Source organism: Mobula hypostoma, chromosome 14 (assembly GCF_963921235.1).
Source record: "Mobula hypostoma chromosome 14, sMobHyp1.1, whole genome shotgun sequence".
NCBI lineage: Eukaryota > Metazoa > Chordata > Chondrichthyes > Myliobatiformes > Myliobatidae > Mobula > Mobula hypostoma.
Genome location: NC_086110.1, coordinates 25,649,271 through 25,671,987, shown reverse-complemented (window position 1 = coordinate 25,671,987; position 22,717 = coordinate 25,649,271). Strand labels below are relative to the sequence as shown.

General features: G+C 42.3%; 1 long non-coding RNA gene across 1 annotated transcript; it reads right to left on the bottom strand.

Annotated features, from left to right (window-relative positions):
* Positions 1 to 707: 707 nt before the first annotated feature.
* On the bottom strand, positions 708 to 14,340 carry LOC134356480 (uncharacterized). The gene is made up of 3 exons (XR_010020358.1): positions 14,267 to 14,340; positions 9,845 to 10,099; positions 708 to 947 (listed from the first exon to the last, which is right to left on the bottom strand). It is a non-coding gene; the product is annotated as an uncharacterized LOC134356480 (long non-coding RNA).
* Between the last annotated feature and the right edge of the window lie 8,377 nt (positions 14,341 to 22,717).

Below are 22,717 nucleotides of genomic sequence, written 5' to 3'. Positions count from 1 at the left end.
AGAATATGGAGAATGCAAATTTGAGCTAGAGGCTAAAAGTCTATCAAACAAATTTTACATGAGATCCCCATATAATAATATACAAGCATGTCTAGAAGCAAGATACAGCACCCCAAGGAAAAAAACCATCCAGCAAAGTGAAGTATTTAATTAACAGACGGCACATCTTTTGAACCATATTGAAGAAAAAAATAACTCAATGAGCACCAGAAGCATTACTTCACCACTGGATAATTCTTTTATCATATATTTAATATTTTAATTATATTCCACACTGGATGAAGTTGCTTCGTAGGTAAACAACAAAATTAAATTAAGTCTAATGACTCTTCTTGAAGAGGGGTTGTCTAAATGTAAGAATTTTGTTAAATTTACTTAGGAGGATGCATTTTACAATTTTGCTTTATTTATATCCCCAGAACCAAAACAATTAATAGAAAAAATTATAAATAAGTTCCCTGTGTTTCAATTAGCTGTGTCTTCAAGGCAGAAGTAATACAGTACTGGTGTATGAAATTGCAAAGGAAGCCTCCATTATACGTGGGATTTTACTATAAGAAAAGACCAGATAAAGAATGTAACCCAGATCTGGAGCGAGGGAGACTGTGAAACTACAGATGTTTGGCATCAAAATCAACAGCAAATTCAAGGCACAGAGAAACAGAAATCCAGAAATAACTCTCATAGTTTATTCCAAGTCAGCAAATTGTATCCCAGCACATTTTATCATATTATAGAGTCATAGAGAAACATAGTACAAATACAGGACCTTCAGCTCAACATGTTCATGCAACATTGGGATTCGATTGGGAGAAGTGCACAGACACAGCGGCTCATCGTTGCGCAAGGTTGCTGAGAAGAGTTAAAAAGTGGGGAGTTTCTTTCAGAGGGAGATTCGATTGGGAGAAGGCAGTAGCTCATCATCACACAAGGCTGTTGAGAAGGTTCTGGAATAAAAGACCATAAGACCATAAGACCATAAGACAAAGGAGTAGAATTCAGCCATTCGGCCCATTGAGTCTGCTCCACCATTTTATCATGAGCTGATCCATTCTCCGATTTCGTCCCACTCCCCCGCCTTCTCACCATAACCTTTGATGCCCTGGTTACTCAGATAACTATCAATCTTTGCCTTAAATACACCCAATGACTTGGCCTCCACTGCCGCCCGTGGCAACAAATTCCATAGATTCACCATCCTCTGGCTAAAAAAATTTCTTCGCATCTCTGTTCTGAATGGGAGCCCTTCAACCCTTAAGTCATGCCCTCTCGTACTAGACTCCCCCATCATGGGAAACAACCTTGCCACATCCACTCTGTCCATGCCTTCAGCTACACATCATAAAGCCACAAAGGGAGATACTGCCTCACGGATCAGTTATTGAAGGAGCATGAGTCACAGTAGGGCTTTGGCGAGGTAAGGAGGTAAGTTACTTTCATATCTCCTTTTTTCCTCCAATTTAAGAATAGTGGGTTTGACTGCAAGGCCAGTTTTCTGCTCTGAGTGTCAGATGGGGGATATCTGGGAGACTTCCAGCCTCCCTGATGTCCACACCTGCACCAGGTTCATCGAGATGCAGCTCCTTAGAGACCGAGTTAAGGAACTGGAGCTGCAGCTTGATGACCTTCAGCTTGTTAAGGGAAAGTGAGGTGGTGATCGATAGGAGCTACAGGCAGATAGTCACAGCGGGGGCACAGGAGACAGATAAGTGAGTGACTGTCAGGAGAGGGAAGGGAGAGCATGTGTAGTGGAGACCACCCCTGATGCCGTCCCCCTTAACAATAAGTACTCCGTTTTGAGTACTATTGGGTGGGAGGGCCTACCTGAGGCAGCAACAGTAGCCATGTCTCAGGCACTGAGTCTGGCCCTGTGGCTCAGAAGGGTAGGGAAAGGAAGAGGATGGTAGCAGTAATAGGGGACTCTATGGTTAGGGAGACAGATAGGTGATTCTGTGGGCGCGATAAAGAAACATGGATGGTAGCTTGCCTCCCAGGTGCCAGGTTTCATGATGTTTCTGAACACATCCACAATATTCTGAAATGGGAGCCTGAGCAGCTAGAAGTTGTGGTACATATTGGTACCAACGTCATAGGTAGAAAAAGGGAGGAGTTCCTGAAAGCAGAATACAGGGAGTTAGGAAGGAAGTTGAGATGCAGGACCTCATGGGTAGTAATCTCAAGATTGCTGCCTGTGCCACCTGACAGTAAGTATAGGAATGGAATGAGGTGGTGGATAAATATGTGGCTGAAGGATTGGAGTGGGGGCAGGGATTCAGATTTCTGGATCACTGGGACTCCTTCTGGGGCAGGTGTGACCGGTACAAAAAGGCCGGCTTGTGCTTGAATCCAAGGGGGATCAATAACTTGGCATGGAGGTTAACTAATACTATTGGGGGAGGGTTTAAACTAGATTTGCAGGGGGGTGGGAACCAAAGTGAAGAGGCGGAGAATGGGGAGGTTAGAGCACAAGTAGAGACAGCTTGTAGGGAGTTTGTGAGGAAGATGATAGAGCAAATGTGCACTCAGCCTGATGGTTTGAGATGTGTCTATTTTAATGCAAGGAGTATCATAAACAATACGTGGAACTGTGATGTTGTGGCCATTACAGAGACTCGGATGTCTCAGGGGCAGGAATGGCTGCTAAGTGTGCCAGGATTTAGATGCTTCACAAAGAATAGGGAGGGAGGCAAAAGAGGTGGGGGCATGGCATTGCTATACAGGGATAGTATCACGGCTGCGGATATATAAGAAGTCATGGAGGGATTATCTACTGAGTCAGTATGGGTGGAAGTCAGAAAAAGGAAGAGGGCAATAACTCTACCGGGTGCTTTTATAGTTCCACCATAGTTACAGAGACATCTGGGAGCAGATAGGCAGGTAGATTTGGGACCGTGCATTAATAATAGGGTTGTCGTGATGGGAGATTTTAACTTTCCTAATATTGACTGGCATCTCCTTAGGGCAAGGAGCTTGGATGGGGTGGAGGTGGTTAGGTGTGTACAGGAAGGTTTGTGACTCAATATGTAGATAAGCCAACTAGAGGAGAGGCTGTACTTGATCAGGTATTGGGAAATGAACCTGGTCAGGTGTCAGATCTTTTGGTGGGAGAGCATTTTGGAGGTAGTGATCACAACTCTATCTTCTTTATCATAGTGCTGGAGAAGGATAGGAGCAGACAATTTGAAAAATATTTAATTGGGGTAGGGAGAAATATGATGTTATTAGGCAAGAACTTGGGAGTATAAATTGGGAACAGATGTTCTCAGGAAAAAGCACGGCAGAAATGTAGCAAATGTTCAGGGAACATTTGCATGGCATTCTGCATAGATATGTTCCATTGAGGCAGGGAAAGGGTGGTAGGGTAAAAGAACCATGGTGTACAAACAATGTGGAAAATCTAGTTAAGAAGAAAAGAAATGCTTATGAGTTCAAGAGCCGTGAGGTAATATTACGGCAATATAAGACCTTGGTCAGACCCCACTTGGAGTACTGTGTTCATTTCTGGCCACCTCACTCCAGGAAGGATACGGATACTATAAAAAGAGTGCAGAGAAGATTTACAAGGATGTTGCCTGGATTGGCGAGGGTGACTTATGAGAATAAGTTGAGTGAACTTGGCCTTTTCTCCTTGGAGTGACAGAGGATGAGAGGTGACCTGATAGAGGTGTACAAGATGACGAGAGGCATTAATCATGTGGATAACCAGAGTCTTTTTCCCAGGCCTGAAATGGTTAACATGAGGGGGCATAGTTTTAAGGTGCTTGGAAGCAGGTACCGAGGGGATGGCAGGGGTAAGTTTTTCACACAGAGAGTGGTGAGTGTGTGGAATGCACTGCCAGTGACGGTGGTGGAAACAGATACAATAGCATCTTTTAAGAGACTCTTAGATAGGTACGTGGAGCTTAGAGAAATAGAGGGCTATGTGGTAGGGAAATTCTAGGTGGTCTCTGGAGTAGGTTAAATGGTCGGCACAACATTGTGGGCCGAAGGGCTTGTAATATGCTGTAGATTTCTATGTTCTGTGAGGGGATCCTGGAGTTCCCCTATTAACTGTTTGGAGAGAGACATTTATCATTGGTGGTTTGTTTGGAAAGGAGAGAGAGAGATGAAGATTAATGGTTGGACTGTTACTTTAAGGCATTGGAAGTAACTTTGGATTTTTATTGAGTTTGGAGTTGGAGACAACACCGAGCAGCTCGAAGGTTGCTATGGTGACCAAAGGCCGGTTGTTGATGTTACTTCCAAGGACTTGTTGCCTGCTTGTGCACTCCTTTACAGACAAAGGAGGGAGGAACTCTTTGAATGACAGGTGATGCTCAGCCTGGTGAAATAAATGGGAGGTCAGATGATACAGACCTCAGGACACATGATCTCGACACTGAATGAGCATTGCCGTGCCCACAGAGAAAGTGGGTTTTTGGAGGATCAAATGGCGGATCGATCCTGTGACGAGAATACACATAAAATTAAGATGTTTGCTGGCCTGGGCTAGCATCAGTGGCATCAGCAGTTGGTCTGCCACCTGCCCTCAGGGGAAGGAGAGATAAGGAACAATGGAGCAGCGTCTGGAGATGTGTAATGAAGGGACGTGGGAGAGAGAGAGCTGTCTGGAGCGGCTCCCCCCTTTGAACCTTGAACTGTTTGAAGTGATGGACAGGTGATACCCCAGCAGGGGGATAAAAAGGGACCGGTTCGCTAAGGCGACACACACACGCCACCCGAGGTAACAAGACCCTGGAAGCGGTGCGCCTCTCACGAGTGGGTGAGAAGTATCAGACAACGGCCAGGGTGGAAAGGTACGATCAGTGGGAACCCGATGTGTGTCCGCCCTTGCCTGGGTGCCGGGTTCACTGCAGAGGATCGACCGCATCTGGAGGAGGGGTCACAGTCGGTGACCTCAGGTGACATCACCAAGGACCCGCCCAAAAGTTGCTTGTGAGCCATATCGCCGGTCTGTGAGTGAAGCTGTGTCTGAATGATCAGTTGTTCCTGTTCTGTCTCTCTCTTCCCCAACGTTGTCCATCTCCATGGCAACGATTACTGCGAACTGAACTTTGAGTCACTTTGAAATTTGGTCATTTACCCCTAGACAACGATAGAGCTTGATTGATGCTGTTATCTTAATTCTGTGCACATGTGTGGTTAACATTGCTGAACTGTTGCATTTATTATCCTTTCGATTACTGTGTTGCTTGTTTCTTTAATAAAACTTTCTTAGTTCTAGTGCTCCAGACTCCAACTGAGTGATCCATTTCTGCTGGTTTGGCAACCCAGTTACGGGGTACGTAACAATCCAAATTGCTATTCCAGTTGGAAGGAGAAGGGGTTAACTGGTGGTGAGTTGTCTATGTGCCCATCCTCACCTGGGTGATAGCTCCACCACAGAAGACCGGTCCCCCTGGTTAAAGTCACAGTCGGTGACTTGTAAAGGATTTCGGAGGATGACAAGAAGATCGACGGCATCAGCTCACCTGAAGACTCAACTCACTCTCTCTCTCTCTCTCTCTCTCTCTCTCTCTCTCTCTCTCTCTCTCTCTCCATCACTACTCAACTAAATACCAAGAACTGAACTGAACTGAACTTTACTCAACATCGTAAGACTGCATCTTTTTACCCCAGACTTAAAGAAGCTTGGTTTTTTCGTACATATATATTCCACGCTTACTTTTATATATAATCATTGCTGACTCCTTTGATTTATCTACATTTATATTACTGTATTGCGTAGTTACTAATAAATGTTAGTAGTTTGTAACAATACGAGACTCCAAAGTGTCTTCCATCTCTGCTGGTTTCTTTATCCCCGTCACGGGGTCCGTGACAGTCCTATGTTCTACTGGTACCCACCTTTCAAGTTCCAATTTCCTGCCTTCGGTCACTATTTTCTTAGCCCTGCCTCAAGCACTTCCCCTGGCATATACTCACCAAATCCTGCATGAAAAGTTGCCACTCAGGCCCCTTTTAATTCCTTCCCCTCTCTCCCTAAGTCTCTACCTTCTTGGTTTAGATTCCTCTAACATGAGGAAATGATGACCATCTCCGCTACTCCTGCCACTCCTAATTTGAAAGGTCACCATTTATAAGGTCATTTCTCATGTCCTACATTCCATGTACAAAGGCCTATCCTAGCCAGCCTCTCTCTATAATTCCCGTCTTGAATTCTGTTTACCACGTCCTCAGTCATTTAACTAGTCTGTTTGTACCCCCTGGAATAAGCAAAAGACAGAGCTTACACAGCAGCTCCGATACTTCTGTGGCCGCTAGCTGTGGCACATTGGAGACTCTGACTCCTGCTGTCAGATGTCACATACCTGTGACGAGGAGGTGCACAGGACTGAGATTGGCTGGTTGAGTGGTGTTGCAACAACAAACTTGTACTTAACGTCAGTAGGACCAAACAACTGACTGTGGATTTCAGAAAGGGGGGGTCAGGAGAACACATTCGGTCCTCATCAAGGCGTCACCAATGGAAAAAGTGAGTAGCTTCAAGTTCCTGGGTGTCAACAGCTCTGAAGATCTATCCTGAGCCCAGTACGTTGATGCAATTATGAAGAAGACAGGCCAGTGGATAGATTTTATTAGAGGTTTCAAGGAGATTTGGTATGTCACCAAAGATTTTAGCACTTTTTATAGGTGTACCAAGGAGAGCATTCTGACTGGTTGCAATACCATCTGGTATGGGAGCACTGCAGAGGATTTGAGATTCGACCAGCTCCATCATGAGCACGAGCTTCCCCACCATCGAAGACTTCTTCAAGACGGTGGTATTTATCATTAAGGACCCTCATGCATCAGGACGTATCCTCTTCTCAATGTTACCATCAGCAGAAAGGAACAGGAGCTTAAAGGCACATACCCAACATTTTAGCTACAGTTTCTTCTTCTCCTTCATCAGATTTCTTAACAGACCATGGTCCCATAAACAATACCTCACGTTATGGTCTTTTTTTACACTGTTTTTTTATATATGTATTTGTTATTGCAACATAGTAACTTTTATGTAGTGCACTGTACTGCTGCCCTAAAGCACAATATACTGTACGTCAGTGATAATAATAATAAATCTGATTCTGGTTCTGATTCTGAAATGCTAACATGAAGCAGCCATCACTTTAAGCAGGAAGGGATGGGCTATAAAATGCATAATTAGATCCAGACTTACTCACATAAGGAATAATTTTTACTTCCATATCTTTAACTGGACAGAAATAAGTCAACTTTTAGTTGTCTCTCAGATCATCAGCCTGCAGCCTTACTTCTGTTTCTCCTCTACCTGACCTGCAAACTATCTCCAATATTTTTTTTTGTGTGTTTATTTCTGATTTCCTGAAGCTGCAGTAATATATGCTTGACCCACTGTTTCTTGATTGCTTGAACATACTTAGCAAGTTAAACATTTTAGCAGGCTTTAGTATGACACATCAGGATCACTTGTACTTTGAAGTGATACAGCTCCTGTGGGTATCACTGTGCAACATTTGTTTTTCACTATTATGTTTCATAATTCAGTTAGTGCTTTAGTTTTGCAGTGGAATACATTGTAATGCATAAATACAAAATTAACTTTGAGATAAATTTTATGATGTTCATATTGTTTGTTCACAGTTAAAGCATTATGCAAATTTAATCTAAGTAGTCTCCAAGAATGATCAATCATCCCTGTGATTCAGGTTCTTTGGCCGTTGTATCGTTTGCCAGCAAGCTAATTTATCTGTTAAAATATTTGCTGTTAAACCCATTCCTCCAACAATTAACTATGGTCAGACATTTTAGTCTAACTGTTAACAGCCTCCAGTACATGTTCAGAGAGGCCACGATGCTTTCAATGCACATTAAGAAGTGCAGGAAACATTAAATGTGTGCTTCCAGTGGTTTTCCTCCAGGCTGCAGTTGTTTTTGATACAGACCATGTAATGGAAAACAAATTCCAAAGGGGTTTATGGGTAAGTCAAATGAAAGCCAACAGCAGTTTAATTTGGCAGCCACGTTGGCAAATCTGTACTGACTCTTGTGTACATAATTTTAAACGAGATAATGTGACTCCTGAAGATGAAAACTCAAGGCAGGCCAACCAATCCGCTCAAAGAAAATGAAATGGATTGCTGGCTTTGCTTCAGTAAGTTGATACTGTTTATTTGGAATAGCACAATGATGAAAACTATATTTATGCTTCAGGAAATAGATGAACCAGATCACATTTATGCTGGCATGCAATACTGTGATGTCGAGGAACAGTCAAACCTAGAGGTGCATAGAGACTCAGCTGTCATGCAACATGTCACACAGGAAAAGAGGTACTTACGCCCTGACAAGTAAATTACCAAAATCTAAAATCACTCCTCATTTCAAATACTTTCTAATAGTACTAGACAACTGTTAAAGCAAAAATGCTTTTATTGTGCAGATAAATATAGGCACTTCAATTAACTTTGAATAATCTCAATGTTGTACTGCAACTTGCAAATTAGTTATTATTTAATCCAAATATTTAAACAATTATGGAAGTATAAATCAGTTTCCTCAAGTGTTTCAATCTGAGTCTTGTAAATTCTAATTCTGACTAGTACACTGTACTTATCTAACTAAACCCAAAAGTTTCAGCTATTTCTGAAATTAAGTCAACTTTGTGCCAAGTTAATTTTGTGAATGTACTTTATTAAAACTAAATTATTGCCTTAGTGGAGAAAAAATACAATGAACTAAGATTTGGCTGTTTAAATTTACATTTTATGGATAGCAAGATGACTGAATTAAGTTTAGTTCAGATGGTAGAAATTTCACCTTTGGAACGAGCATTATTAGCTCATGATCCAGATCAGGTCTACAGCATAAATTGTGTAGGGTAGAAGGAGTGACACATTATCATCTGAATGAAATATGTAAGTTTGTATATAATGTATAACTCAATATATAAGTTTGCTGATGACACAACAATTGTAGGCCGTATCTCGGGTAATGATGAGTTTGACTACAGAGAGGAAATTAAGAACCTGGTGGCATGGTGTGAAGACAATAACCTATCCCTCAACGTCAGCAAGATGAAGGAATTGGTTGTTAACTTCAGAAGGAGCAGCGGACTGCACGACCCAATTTACATCGGTGGTGTGCAAGTGGAACAGGTCAAAAGCTTTAAGTTCCTCGGGGTCAATATCACAAATGACCTGACTTGATCCAACCAAACAGAGTCCCTGCCAAGAAGGCCCACAAGCACCTTTATTTCCTGAGGAAACTGAAGAAATTTGGCCTGTCCCCTAAAAACCTCACTAATTTTTATAGATGCACCGTAGAAAGCATTCTTCTAGGGTACATAACAACCTGGTATGGAAGTTGTCCTGTCCAAGACCGGCAGAAGCTGCAGAAAATCGTGAACACGGCACAGCACATCACACAAACGAATCTTCCGTCCTTGGACTCACTTTACACTGCATGCTGTAGGAGCAGTGCTGCCAGGATAATCAAGGACACGACCCACCCAGCCAACACACCTTTCATCCCTCTTCCCTCTGGGAGAAGGCTCAGGAGCTTGAAGACTCATATGGCCAGATTTGGGAACAGCTTCTTTCCAACTGTGATAAGACTGCTGAACGGATCCTGACCCGGATCTGGGCCGTACTCTCCAAATATCCGGACCTGCCTCTCGGTTTTTTTACACTGCCTTACTTTCCATTTTTCTACTTTCTATTTATGATTTATAATTTAAATTTTTAATATTTACTATCGATTTGTACTCCAGGGAGCGGGAAGTGTAGAATCAAATACCGCTGTGATGATTGTACGTTCTAGTATCAATTGTTTGGTGACAATAAAGTATAAAGTATAAATGTTAAATCAAGACTGGACTTACCAGTTCTGGTGCTTCAAGATGCCGTGAAACAGCAGAAGGAAAGAGAGAAGAAGGATCATCCAAATGCACATCTCAGAAATTTCCCGTTTGGCTGGTCCACACTATTGTCAGTCGTTGCTCTTCAAGTGAACATTCCGGTTCTTTTTAAATGTGGTGAGTGGTTCTATCTCCACTATCCTCTCAGGCAGCGAGTTTCTAAAGGAAACAGTTTTATCTCCCAAAGTTCTGGTGATGTCCCAGCTATGCAATGAGCAGCTGCAGCACAGTAGAAGATTAGGAAACGTTGACATCTTTTACCTGCCTGGCATTTGATGTAGATGCTCAACTAAGAAAAGCAACTCCCCAATTTTCTCATCTACCAATAAATCACATTTTTCCTCATCACCACTCCTGTTGGCCACAGAATCTGATTGCCTCAATGTCAAAAAAGGTTTACCAAAGCCAAAAAATAAATTAAACATGATATGCCAAATGTCATCACTCACATATGTTTCTTTACAGCTGTCTTCTGTGTGTTTATACTAATCTTTTTCCAAAGGGATGAGCATGAATACTGCCCGTCATGGTAGGTGCAAGGTTGCTGACTTTCCACTAGTGTTTGGATTCGGAATTATGCTGATGGATCCACCTATTATTTCTTTACTGGATAGATCATAAGTCCATGCTGCAATTTGAGAGAGAGAAGCATAAAATATGTATCTGTATTGCAATGGAATAAAGGGAATTACAGAGGCATGAGAGAGGAGCTTACCCAGGTGGATTGTAGGAGGATACTGGCAGGGATGACAGCAGAGCAGAGATGCTGAAGTTTCTGGGAGTAGCTCTCAAGGCACATGATAGATATATCCCACAGAGGAAGAAGTTCTCAAATGGCAGGTGTAAGCAACTGTAGCTGACAAAGGAAGTTAAGGACTGCATAAAAGCCATGGAAAGGGCACGTAAGGAAGCCAAAGTGATTGGGAAATTGGATGATTGGGAAGCTTTTAAAATCCACCAAAAGGCAACTAGAAAAGCTATAAGAAGAGAAAAGATAAAATATGAGGGAAGACAAGCCAATAATATAAAGCAGCATACCAAAAGTTCTTTCAGTTATATAAAGAGTGAAAGGGAGGTAAAAGTTGATATTGAACCACCGGAAAATGATGCTGGTGAGGTAGTAACAGGGACAAAGAAATTGCAGATGAACTTAATGTGTTTTGCATCTGTCTTCACTGTGGAAGACACTGCAGTGTGCCAGAGATCTATGAGTGCCAGAGAGCAGGAGTGAATGCCATCGGTATTACAAAGGAAAAAGTGCTAGGCAAACTCAAAGGTCTTAAGGTGGATAAGTCACCTGGGCCAGATGGACTATATCCCAGAGTCCTGAGAGAAGTTGCTGAAGAGGTAATGGATATATTGGTCATGCTCTTCCGAGAATCATTTGATTCTTGCATGGTCCCGGAGGACTGAAAGATAGCAAATGTCACTCCACTCTTTAAGAAGGGAGGAATGCAAAAGAAAGGAAATTATAGGCCAATTAGCCTAACCTCAGTGGTTGGGATAATGTTGAAGTCTATTATTAAAGATGAGGTTTCGAGGTACTTGGAGAGTAATGACAAAATAAGTCAAAGTCAGCATGATTTCTGTAAAGGGAAATCCTGCCTGACAAATATGTTAGAGTTCTTCGAGGACGTAACAAGCTGAGTGGACAAAGGAGAGGCAGTGGATGTCATTTACTTCGATTTTCAGAAGGCATTTGATAAGGTGTCAGACATGAGGTTGCATAACAAGATAAAATCCTATGGCGTTACAGGAAAGATACTGGCATGAATAGCAGAATGGGTGACAGGCAGAAGGCAGCAACGGGGATTAAAAAGGGCCTTTTCTGGTTAGCTGCCCCTGATGAGTGGTGTTCCTCAGGGGTCAGAATTGGGACCACCGCTTTTCACATTGTTTGTCAGTGATTTGGATAATGGAATTGATGGCTTTGTGGCAAAGTTTGTGGATGATATGAAGATAGGTGGATGGATAGGTACAGCTGAGGAAGTAATGCGATTGCAGCAGGACTTAGACAAATTAGAAGGATGGGCAAAAAAGAGGCATTTGGAATACAGTGGTGTGAAATGTATGATAATGTATTTTGGTAAAAGGAACTATAGTGCAGACAATTATCTAAATGGGGAGAAGGTTCAAACATCAGAGGAGCAGAGGGACTTTGGAATCCTCGTGCAAGACTCCCAGAAGGTTAATTTACAGGTTAAGCCAGCAGAACAAGTGCCACACCTGTCCCTACGCTTCCTCCCTCACTACCATTCAGGGCCCAAACAGTCCTTCCAGGTGAGGTGACTCTTCACGTGTGAGTCTGTTGGGGTTCATATACTGTGTCCAGTGCTCCTGGTGTGTCCTCATGTATATCAGCGAGACCTGACGTAGACTAGGAGACCGCTTCACTGAGCACCTGTGCTCCATCCACCAGAAAAAGCAGGATCTCCCGGTGTCCACCCATTATAATTCTACTTCCCACTCCCATTCCGACATGCTAGTCCATGACCTCCTCTACCGTCGTGATGAGGCCTTACTCAGGTTGGAGGAGCAACACCTTATATTCCATTAAGATACCCTCCAACCTGATGGCATGAACATGATTTCTTGAACTTCCAGTAATTGCCCCCTCCCCTTCTCCATTCCCCAATCCCAATTCCCTCTCTCACTGTATCTCCTTACCTGCACATCACCTCCTTCTGGAGCTCCTCCCCCTTCCCTTTCTTCCATGGCCTTCTGTCCTCTCCTAGCAGATTCCCCCTTCTCCAGCCTTTTATCTCTTTCACAAATCAACTTCCCAGCTCTTTACTTCACCCCTCCCTCTCTCCCAGTTTCATCTATCACCTACTATCTTGTATTTCTTCCTCTCCTCCCCCTACTTTCTTACTTTGATGTCTCGCCTCATTGGCCCAAAACGTCGACTGTTTACTCTTTTCCAATGAAGTTGCTTGGCCTGCTGTGTTCCTCCAGCATTTTGAGTGTGTTACCTTGATCTCCTGCATCTGCAGAACTTATTGTTTATCATTCTTGCGAACTTCCTCTGCACTCTCTCAATGCCAGCACATCTTTTCTTAGGTAAGGCGCTCAAAATTGCTCATGATACTCCAAGTGCAGTCTAGCAATGCCTTCTAAAGACCGAGCATTACATCCTTGCTGTTATATTCTTGTTCTTTTTAAATGAATGCAAATATTGCATTTGCCTTTCTTATCACCAACTCTTAACAAGTTAACATTCAGAGTATGCTGTACAAGGACTCCCAAATGCCTTTACACCTCCGATTTTTGTATTTTCTCCCTGTTTAGAAAATAGTCTATGCCTTTATTCCTTCTACCAAAGTGTATGACCATACGCCTCCATGCACTGTATTTCCTCTGCCACGTTTTTGCCCATTCTCCTAATTTGCCCAAATCCTTCTGCAGATTCCCTGTTTCCTCAATGCTACCTGCCCCTCCACATATAATCATATCATGAACAATCTTGGCCACAAAGCCATTAATTCCATCATAGAAATTATTGACATATAATATGAAAAGAAGTTGTCCCAACTCTGACCTCACAAGTTACCAGCAAACAAAGAGAAAAGGCCCACTTTATTCCCACTCCTTGCTTGTTTGGAACCAAGCGCCAAGGTGCCTAAGCAACACTGCCACCAGGTTGTTCCATGTTCCTTGACGTAATGCACACTCTGTGAAAGCCAACTGACGCACCAAGCATTACGTTATTCATACAGTACCAGCCATGTTCTGCCATCTATCCCATCAAACTCCTCAACAGAACACCATGCCAAGAGACTCTGCAGATGCAAGAAACTCAAGCAACGCAGAAAACACTGGAGGATCTCAGAAGGGTCCTTTTGAAGAGTCTTTGCCCGGACCTTAGACTGTTTATTCCCCTCCATAGATACTAACTGACCTGCTGAGTTCCTCCAGCATTCTGTGTGTTGCTCAGAACACCTTGCTCAACATTGCCCTGCAATGAACTGGCAACCATGCTACCTTCACCCCACCGTGAGGCCATTTGTTCCTACCATCTCACCCCAAGCAGATCCTGCCTTTAGGCTAAATGAAGTCCCTTGACTTCACCTGGAGACAGAGAGTGCTAAATGAGGAAACAGCACAACTTCACCTTCACTGTTTTCCTGATGAGAAGGGGACAAGTTGCAGTTCCTGGCTATTGAAAGAAGAAAGGCATAGGGATAGTTGTGACTGGATGGGGAGACAAAGAAGAGGTTTATGCTTATACCATTTGGAGCAGGGGTTCTCAACTTGGGGCCCATGAACCCCTTGCTTAGTGGCATAAAGAAGGTTGGGAACCCCTGATTTAGAACATGTAAATCAAAAGTCATTGCAGGGTAATAAAGAATTGAACTGTACAAGGGAGGGTTGACTATTGTCACTTACTTCAGTTTTTGCCCTCCACTGGCTACTGCTGCCTCCAGTTGTGTTCTATTAACTTCTTCTGTAGGTCAGGGAAATACTTGTCAGTCAGTGCCACAAAATATAGTTTGGAGATGTGTGAGCTATGATTGAATATCCGGGTACGAGCTGCCACCTATGGGAGGTTTGGTGCAGTGCCACGTGAAAGTGGAGCATGCAAACATTAATCAACGTCCTAATAATGGAGATTGTTGGCAGATGAATGCAAGGCGTACGGTGTAATGATCATAGTGAAAGCCTGGCATATGCACTGGATAGGATTCAACATCTAAAGATACATTCCCTGATGCAAACCACGAGTGAGATCACTGAACTTTTTATGACCCTACTACTCAGTTTAAAAAATTATGTCTATGTGTGCCCCACCAGTTAGACCACGTGGCTGAGACCAATATACATCCTGCCAGTTCATAACATCAAGCCAGTCCAATCAGAGAAAGCAACTTCCTCAATCACCAGCAATGTTCTGAGTACTAATACTGATGGCCTCCATTTTAATCCCAATCACCAACTCCTCATGTTCCCACTTAGCTCTTTTCTGGTTACTTGTCTGCTTTAAGGAACTTCTAAAGCTGAGCTTAGCCTCCCTTCTGGCCAGCTTGCTCAACACAACTCCCGCCTACAATGATAAGGCCTGAAGGTATAAATTTCTCATAGGGCCGGTCTCATCACATTTGTTTTGAGGCAGTCAAAATTGTAAGCTCTCAATCATAGCCATTTTGATCTAGTTCATCAAACTCTTGGGAATCTGAATCGGGTTTATTATCAAAGGCATATGTCATTAAATTTGTTTTGTGGAAGCAGTACAGTGCAAGACATAAAATATTATTGTATTTTTAATTACAATAATAAATAAATAACTTATGTGAAAGAGGAATAGTGAGGTAGTGTTTTGGACCTTTCAGAAATCTGATGGCAGAGGAGAAGAAACTGTTCCTAAAGCACTGAATGCGTTTCTTTATCTCAGGTATGTCCTCCCTGATGGAAGTAATGAGTAGAGGGCATGTCTTGGATGGTGAGGATCTTTAAAGATGGATGCCGACTGCTTGAGGGACCACCTTTTGACGATGTCCTCGATGGTGGGTGGCTTGTGCCCGTGACTGAACTGGTTAACCCTGCAGCCTCTTGTGATCCTGTGCATTGGATCCACCATTCCAGACAGTGATGCAGCCAGTCAGAATGCTCTCCACAGTACATCTGTGGAAATCCGCCTGAGTCTTTGGTGACAGACAAAATCTCCTCAAACGCCTAATGAAACTTAGCTGCTGGTGTGCCTTCTTTGTCATTACAGCAATATGTTGGGTCCAAGACAGATCCTCTGAGATTTTGATGCCGAGGAACTTGAAACTGCTCACCTTTTCCATCCCTGACTCCTCAGTGAGGACTGGTTTGAGATTTTCTGACCTCCTTTCCCTGCTGAGCACTTTAGCTCCTACCATAAACTTCTTAATATTGAATTATTAAAATAAATAGGTTGCAATGTTCCACAACAGTTTGACATTTACCAGTGAAATTCATATTCAGTTAATGTTGTCTGAAACCAGCACAGTTCTATAGTTCTGCAAAATCACTGCAGTTGCATATCATTAGAAAGTTAATTCTGCTCTGTTTAAGAATATCCCTGCAGAATGAACACAATGTCAAAATTGTGCTTACATAAGCACTAAATTGAAACTAAATTACTAGCTGACCTCATGCAGTGTGGGCGTAGATTTATTTGCTCCTTGGAAAATAAACAAGATGAAGGATAGAAGAATCAGACAGTACTTTAGAAAGCTAAAAGCCACAAATGAGTCAATCCTGGTGCCTCAGACTAACCCACAGTATATTTATGCTTTAGTAAAAATGTCTACACCTTCAATAAGCAGCTGAACATCACATCTCCAGGGAGATGTTGTCGCCACTGATGGGATGAGCAGCGGGCAGAACACTGATCCATTCTAAACCAAGGTGCATTCAAAGGCTGGGCCTTATTTCCACAATGACTGTGAGCTTCAGGCCAATTAGCTGGTCTGCTGGCTAACTTCAGTCAGTAGGGCTGGGAAGCTGGGGCACTCTTTTTCTGCGGTGTGCAAGAGTATTTCAAAGAGAAGTTACTCCCACATTGTGAGGTCTCACCTCACAGCCTCCAGACTAACCCTGTAAGTTTGGCTGACCGCAAAAATGGAATGGTTTTGCCATAGAATCTAACAGTGAACTTGAAGTCCTCAAAAATAATTACATACTCACAGTTTTAAAGTGCTTGGAAGTAGGTACAGAGATGCTTTTATGCAGAGAGTGGTGAGTGCATGGAACGGGCTGCCAGCAATCGTGGTGGAGGTGGATACAATAGGGTCTTTTAAGAGACTCCTGGGTAGGTACATGGAGCTTAGAAAAGTATAAGATTATGGGTAACCCTAGGTAATTTCTAAAGTAAGGACATGTTCAGCACAGCATTGTGGGCTGAAGGGCCTGTATTGTGCTGTAGTTTTTTCTATGTTTCTATGTTTCTACTTCAGGCCTGTTGCCATCCTCATTTCCACTCTGCAGACCAAGTTCAATTTGTTCTTTATAATGTAAAGAAAGATTTAAAGAAATTGCCTCATATTTTAATGAAACAATTTCAAAGTAAGGTGTTTCATAATACTTTTGTTTATCTGCTAAAGGGATACATGCAAAAGACACATGAAACAAAGTGCAAGTCATGTTAAGAAACTGGAGCTGTAGCTGGAAGACCTTCAGCTCATTCGGGAGAATGAGGAGGTGCTGGATAGGAGCTACAGGAAGGTAGTCACACTTAAGTTGCCTGAGGGAGGTAGATGGGTGATTGTCAGGAAAGGGAAAAGGAATAGGCAGATTGGGCAGAGTACTCCTGTGGCCCTTCCCCTCAATAACAAGTATACTGCTTTGGATGCCATTCGGGTATGATCTACCAAGGGAAAGCTGCAGCCACCAGATCTGCGACAGAGTTTGGCTCTGTGGCTTAGGAGGGAGAGGGGGAGAAGAGGTGATAAGAGATTCAATGACCAAGGAGATTTTAAGATGTGAAAGAGAGACCTGCGTGTTTTGTTGCCTCCCAGGTTCCAGGGTAAAGGATGACACAGATTGGGTCGACAGTATTCTTAAGGGGGAGGTTGAGCAGCTAGAAGTCATGGTACATATTGGTAAAGGAGAAGGATAAGGTCCTTAGCATATACTTTGCTTCATATTCACCAATGAGAAGCGCATTGACAAATGTGAGGACAGCATAGAACAGGCGATATGCTGGAACATGTTGACATTAAGAAAGAGGATGTGCTTGAACTTTTGAAAAACATTAGGATAGCTAAGTCTCCAGGGCAAGATGGGATATACCCCGGATTTCTACGGATAATTAGGGGAAAGATTGCTGCACATTTGCTGATGACCTTTGCATCCTCACTGGCCACAAGATTAGTACAAGAAGATTGGAAGGTAGCAAAGGTTATTCCTTTGTTCAAGAGAAGTAATAAGGATAACCCTGGGAATCATAGACTTGTCAGTCATACATCCCTGGTTGAGTGGTAGGATCCCTTTGCAGATGGCGGAAGTTGCAGAGGACGATGTGTTGAATGCAGAGGCTGATAGGGTAAGGACAAAAGGAACTCCATCACTGTTAAGGTAGCGGGAAGATGGGGTGAGAGTGGATGTTTGGGAAATGGAGGAGATGTGGGTGAGGGCAGCAACGATGGTGGAGGAAGGGAAACCCTGCTCATTGAAAAAGGAAAATGTCTCTGATATCCTGGAAAGAAAAGCCACATCCTGGGAACATAAGCGGCAGAGACAATGGAACTGAGGAAAGGGAATAGCATTTTTTCAGGAGACGGGGTGGGAAGAGGTATAGTTAAGACAGCCATTGGAATCAGTAGGTTTAAAAAAGATGTTTATCCACAGTTTGTCTCCAGAGATGGACACAAAGAGATCAAGAAAGGGGAGGGAGGTGTCAGAAAAAGACCAAGTGAATTTACGGGCAGGGTGGAAGTTGAAGTATCAAAATATCAACTTTCATCAGAGTTGATGAAATTAACAAGCTCAGCTTGAGTGCATGAAGCCACACCAATGCAGTCATCAATGAAGAGAAGGAACATAACAACATAAGACACAGGAGCAGGAGTAGGCCATTCAGCCCATCAAGCCTGCCCCGCCATTCAATAAGCTCATGGCTGATCTGTCCGTAAACTCAGCTCCATCTACCTGCCTTTTCCCCATAACCCTCAATTCCCTTACTGTGTAAAAACCTATCTAACTGTTTCTTAAATATATATTGGAGAAGAGTTGGGGAGTATTACCGATGATTCATTACAAAATCATAATTTCTCCAATTCTGTGCCATCCACCATTATATTGGATTGGGTGTCTGTTGACTCAACTAGACAGCCCCAAATTCTGAAGTGCCCTTGTGACACGATTTGTGTCCCCTTTAGCTTCACTCTTTGCTGCTTAAAAATACCCTCTCTTTAAGTAAGGGTTTAGTCATTCATTCTATTGCCTCCTTTGTTACCTTACCTTCCTTTATTGTCTGATTGCATCTCAGTAAAATGTTTTACATATGGGTATTTGCACATTGTGCATAATTTCCTCTGAAATTGAAATTGAAATTTGCATCCCATCCCCAACTATTAATTCCATGGAACTTTTTAAAGAAAATACAAATAAATACAAGTTTCATAGAAACATAGAAACATAGAAAATAGGTGCAGGAGTAGGCCATTCAGCCCTTCGAGCCTGCACCGCCATTTATTATGATCATGGCTGATCATCCAACTCAGAACCCTGCACCAGCCTTCCCTCCATACTCCCTGATCCCCGTAGCCACAAGGGCCATATCTAACTCCCTCTTAAATATAGCCAATGAACTGGCCTCAACTGTTTCCTGTGGCAGAGAATTCCACAGATTCACCACTCTCTGTGTGAAGAAGTTTTTCCTAATCTTGGTCCTAAAAGGCTTCCCCTTTATCCTCAAACTGTGACCCCTCGTTCTGGACTTCCCCAACATCGGGAACAATCTTCCTGCATCTAGCCTGTCCAATCCCTTTAGAATTTTATACGTTTCAATCAAATCCCCCCCTCAATCTTCTAAATTCCAACGAGTACAAGCCCAGTTCATCCAGTCTTTCTTCATACGAAAGTCCTGCCATCCCAGGAATCAATCTGGTGAACCTTCTTTGTACTCCCTCTATGGCAAGGATGTCTTTCCTCAGATTAGGGGACCAAAACTGCGCACAATACTCCAGTGTGGTCTCACCAAGGCCTTGTACAACTGCAGTAGTACCTCCCTGCTCCTGTACTCGAATCCTCTCGCTATAAATGCCAGCATACCATTCATGTTTCATGTCCTAAGAGGGCTATGATAGTCCTTATAAAAATGTGGATAAACAACCGAGCATAGGACAGATTGCATGGCTCAAAATGATGCCAAGTCTCTGACTCAATTTATTGTAAAGCACTGTTCCAGTTAATTCCGAGTGTGATAACAATAACTTCAAGCTACCCTATTGTCCTAACGAAAGCATTACCACACTTCTTTATTTTTTCATAAACGTGACTAAAAACTGTTAAGATAAGTATTTTCTTCTGTGGATTGTGCATAATCCATTCAAATACAATTTGGCTACAAAGAATGGTTGCTGACTGCGCTTATAACATCCTCGTTAAAGTAACTAACAATAAATATGTTTGAATTTGGTTATTGCAACTTTATGATTAAATAATTATCAAAGCTTTGGAGAGCAATCTTAATGGGTGCAAACGTAATTCGGTTCACTTATTGTAATATTTTAGGCTCATTGTGATTCAGAATATATCTCATTTCTGGCAAATAGGTTATTAATATTATAACATGCAAGAATCAGTTTGCATTGTTGAAAAAGTTAGCTAGCACAGACTGCAAAAAGCAGCACATATATACCAAATACAAACAAGGACTGCAATTTGGGGCTGAAAATTCACATTTATTTAGTCCTGCTGAGACACCGTGCACAGATCTGACAACACAACAGCTCGAAGCTGAACGGTCTCTGCAGAATAATAAGGTATTCAGAAAACCCTTTCAGTTACAGTAGACTCTTTCATAAAATTCCTCTGTACAGAGCATAAAAGCTAATGCACTCTGGCTGAAAAAAATCAAGCTTTTTAAATATTTACCTAGCACACATATTAATGGTGCTACCTGTAACTATGCTTTCAACCTTCTCATCTCACTACATAAATTCAAATTTTGCTGTCGAAAATGAAATAGCATAACATTTTGATGTTCTATCTGATGGAATCAGTATAGAAGCTTTGAATTTAGTATATTTAACAATGCAAGTTATGCTGCCAAAGCATTTTATGTAAAAACTTCATTGAAGCACAAATTTGTGGCAATTACATGTCCTCATGTCTGGAACTGCTGCTTAAAAGCAGTATATTTGGATTCAATAGAAAGAATATATAGTAACAAAAATAATTTTTTATCGTGGCGAGGCACCTATTGCTTCCATCTGCAGCCTTTCCTCTCCCCATATCTATGATGACCTCGAGATCACATGACCATAAGACATAGAGGCAAAGTTAGGCCATCCCGCCCATTGAATCTACTGGTCGAATCATCTTGGCTGATTTATTAGCCCATTCAACCCCATTCTCCTGTATTTCCTATAACCTTTGAAGCCCTTACTAATGAGGAATCTAACAAACTCAACTTTAAGTATATCTTCCAACACCTCTGCACTCTTTCCAATTATCATTGCTCCACCATCAACAGCCATGCTTTCAACTCTTCATTTCCCAAGCTCTGGAATTTTTTTCTGCAACAACCCTCTCTCCCTTATTCCCTCCTTCCTTAAGATTGCAGGAAAACCTGTTTCTTTGACCAAGCTCTTTGTTTCCCATCTGCTTTTCTCCTTATGAAGAGCTTTGAGAAGCTTTAACCACATTAAAGATCCTATACATGCCATTGCCAGTGGTTACAGAAGAGTTACAGATCAGGAGAGAGCTATTACCTCTCCAATGTCAAATTTTAAACTTAGATTGAGAGCTCAGGTAGGTCCAAATCAACAGTATTCTTAAGTAACAATTGGCTCACTTAGATGCCAATGGAAAGAGCCCAGAAATCTACTGAACAAGTTACTTGCTCCTCCTTTGTGCCCTGCTATTTTCCCAGACAACAACGAGGAAACTATCATCTTGCGGGATACCAATCTTCTACTATTTTAGCTTTATGAATGAAGAATCACAAATTCACGGGATCTCTGATGAATATCTTTATTTGATGCTGAAAACTGTACTGCCACAGTTGTCCCATTTATACTAAAACCAGGAACAACTCCACAATTTACATTTTCTACTGGTCTCCAAGTAATTATGTGTGGACAAATGAAAGAGCATTGGATAAACTGCTTGGCTCAAAATGATGGCAAGTCTCTGATGCAATTTATTTTAATTGCAGTAAAGCACTCAGTACTTCAGTAAATTCAGGATGTGACAAAAAATAATGTCAAATTACCCTGCTGAAAGCCAAACAAGTTCTGTGTAATGTGGTTGCAGTGTAATCTGAAGGAGCCCAAGTTCCTGAGAAGTATTGACAAAATGACAAATGCATTATTGACACAAGATTTAGATTCTCTTCTTCAAGGAAATTAGACGGTAATTTACCATCATTCAATAGACAATAGACAACAGACAATAGGTGAAGGAATAGGCCATTCGGCCCTTCAAGCCAGCACCACCATTCACTGTGATCATGGCTGATCATCCACAATCAGTATCCAGTTCCTGCCTTATCCCCATAACCTTTGATTCCGCTATCTTTAAGAGCTCTATCTATCTCTTTCTTGAAAGCATCCAGAGACTTTGCCTCCACAGCCTTCTGGGACAGAGCATTCAACATATCCACCACTCTCTGGGTGAAAAAGTTTTTCCTCAACTCCATTCTAAGTGGCCTACCACTTATTCTTAAACTGTGGCCTCTGAGTCTGGACTTACCCATCAGCGGGAACATGCTTCCTGCCTCCAGCGTGTCCAATCCCCTAATAATCTTATATGTTTCAATCAGATCCCCTCTCATCCTTCTAAATTCCAGTGTATAAAAGCACAGTCGCTCCAATCTCTCAATATATGACAGTCCTGCCATCCTGGGAATTAACCTTGTGAACCTACGCTGCACTCCCTCAATAGCAAGAATGTCCTTCCTCAAATTTGGAGACCAAAACTGCACACAATGCTTCAGGTGTGGTCTCAGCAGGGCCCTGTACAGCTGCAGAAGGACCTCTTTGTTCCTATACTCAATTCCTCTTGTTATGAAGGACAGCATGCCATTAGCTTTCTTCACTGCCTGCTGTACTTGCATGCTTGCTTTCAGTGACTGATGTACAAGAACACCTAGATCTCATTGTACTTCCCCTTTTCCTAACTTGACTCTATTTAGATAATAATCTG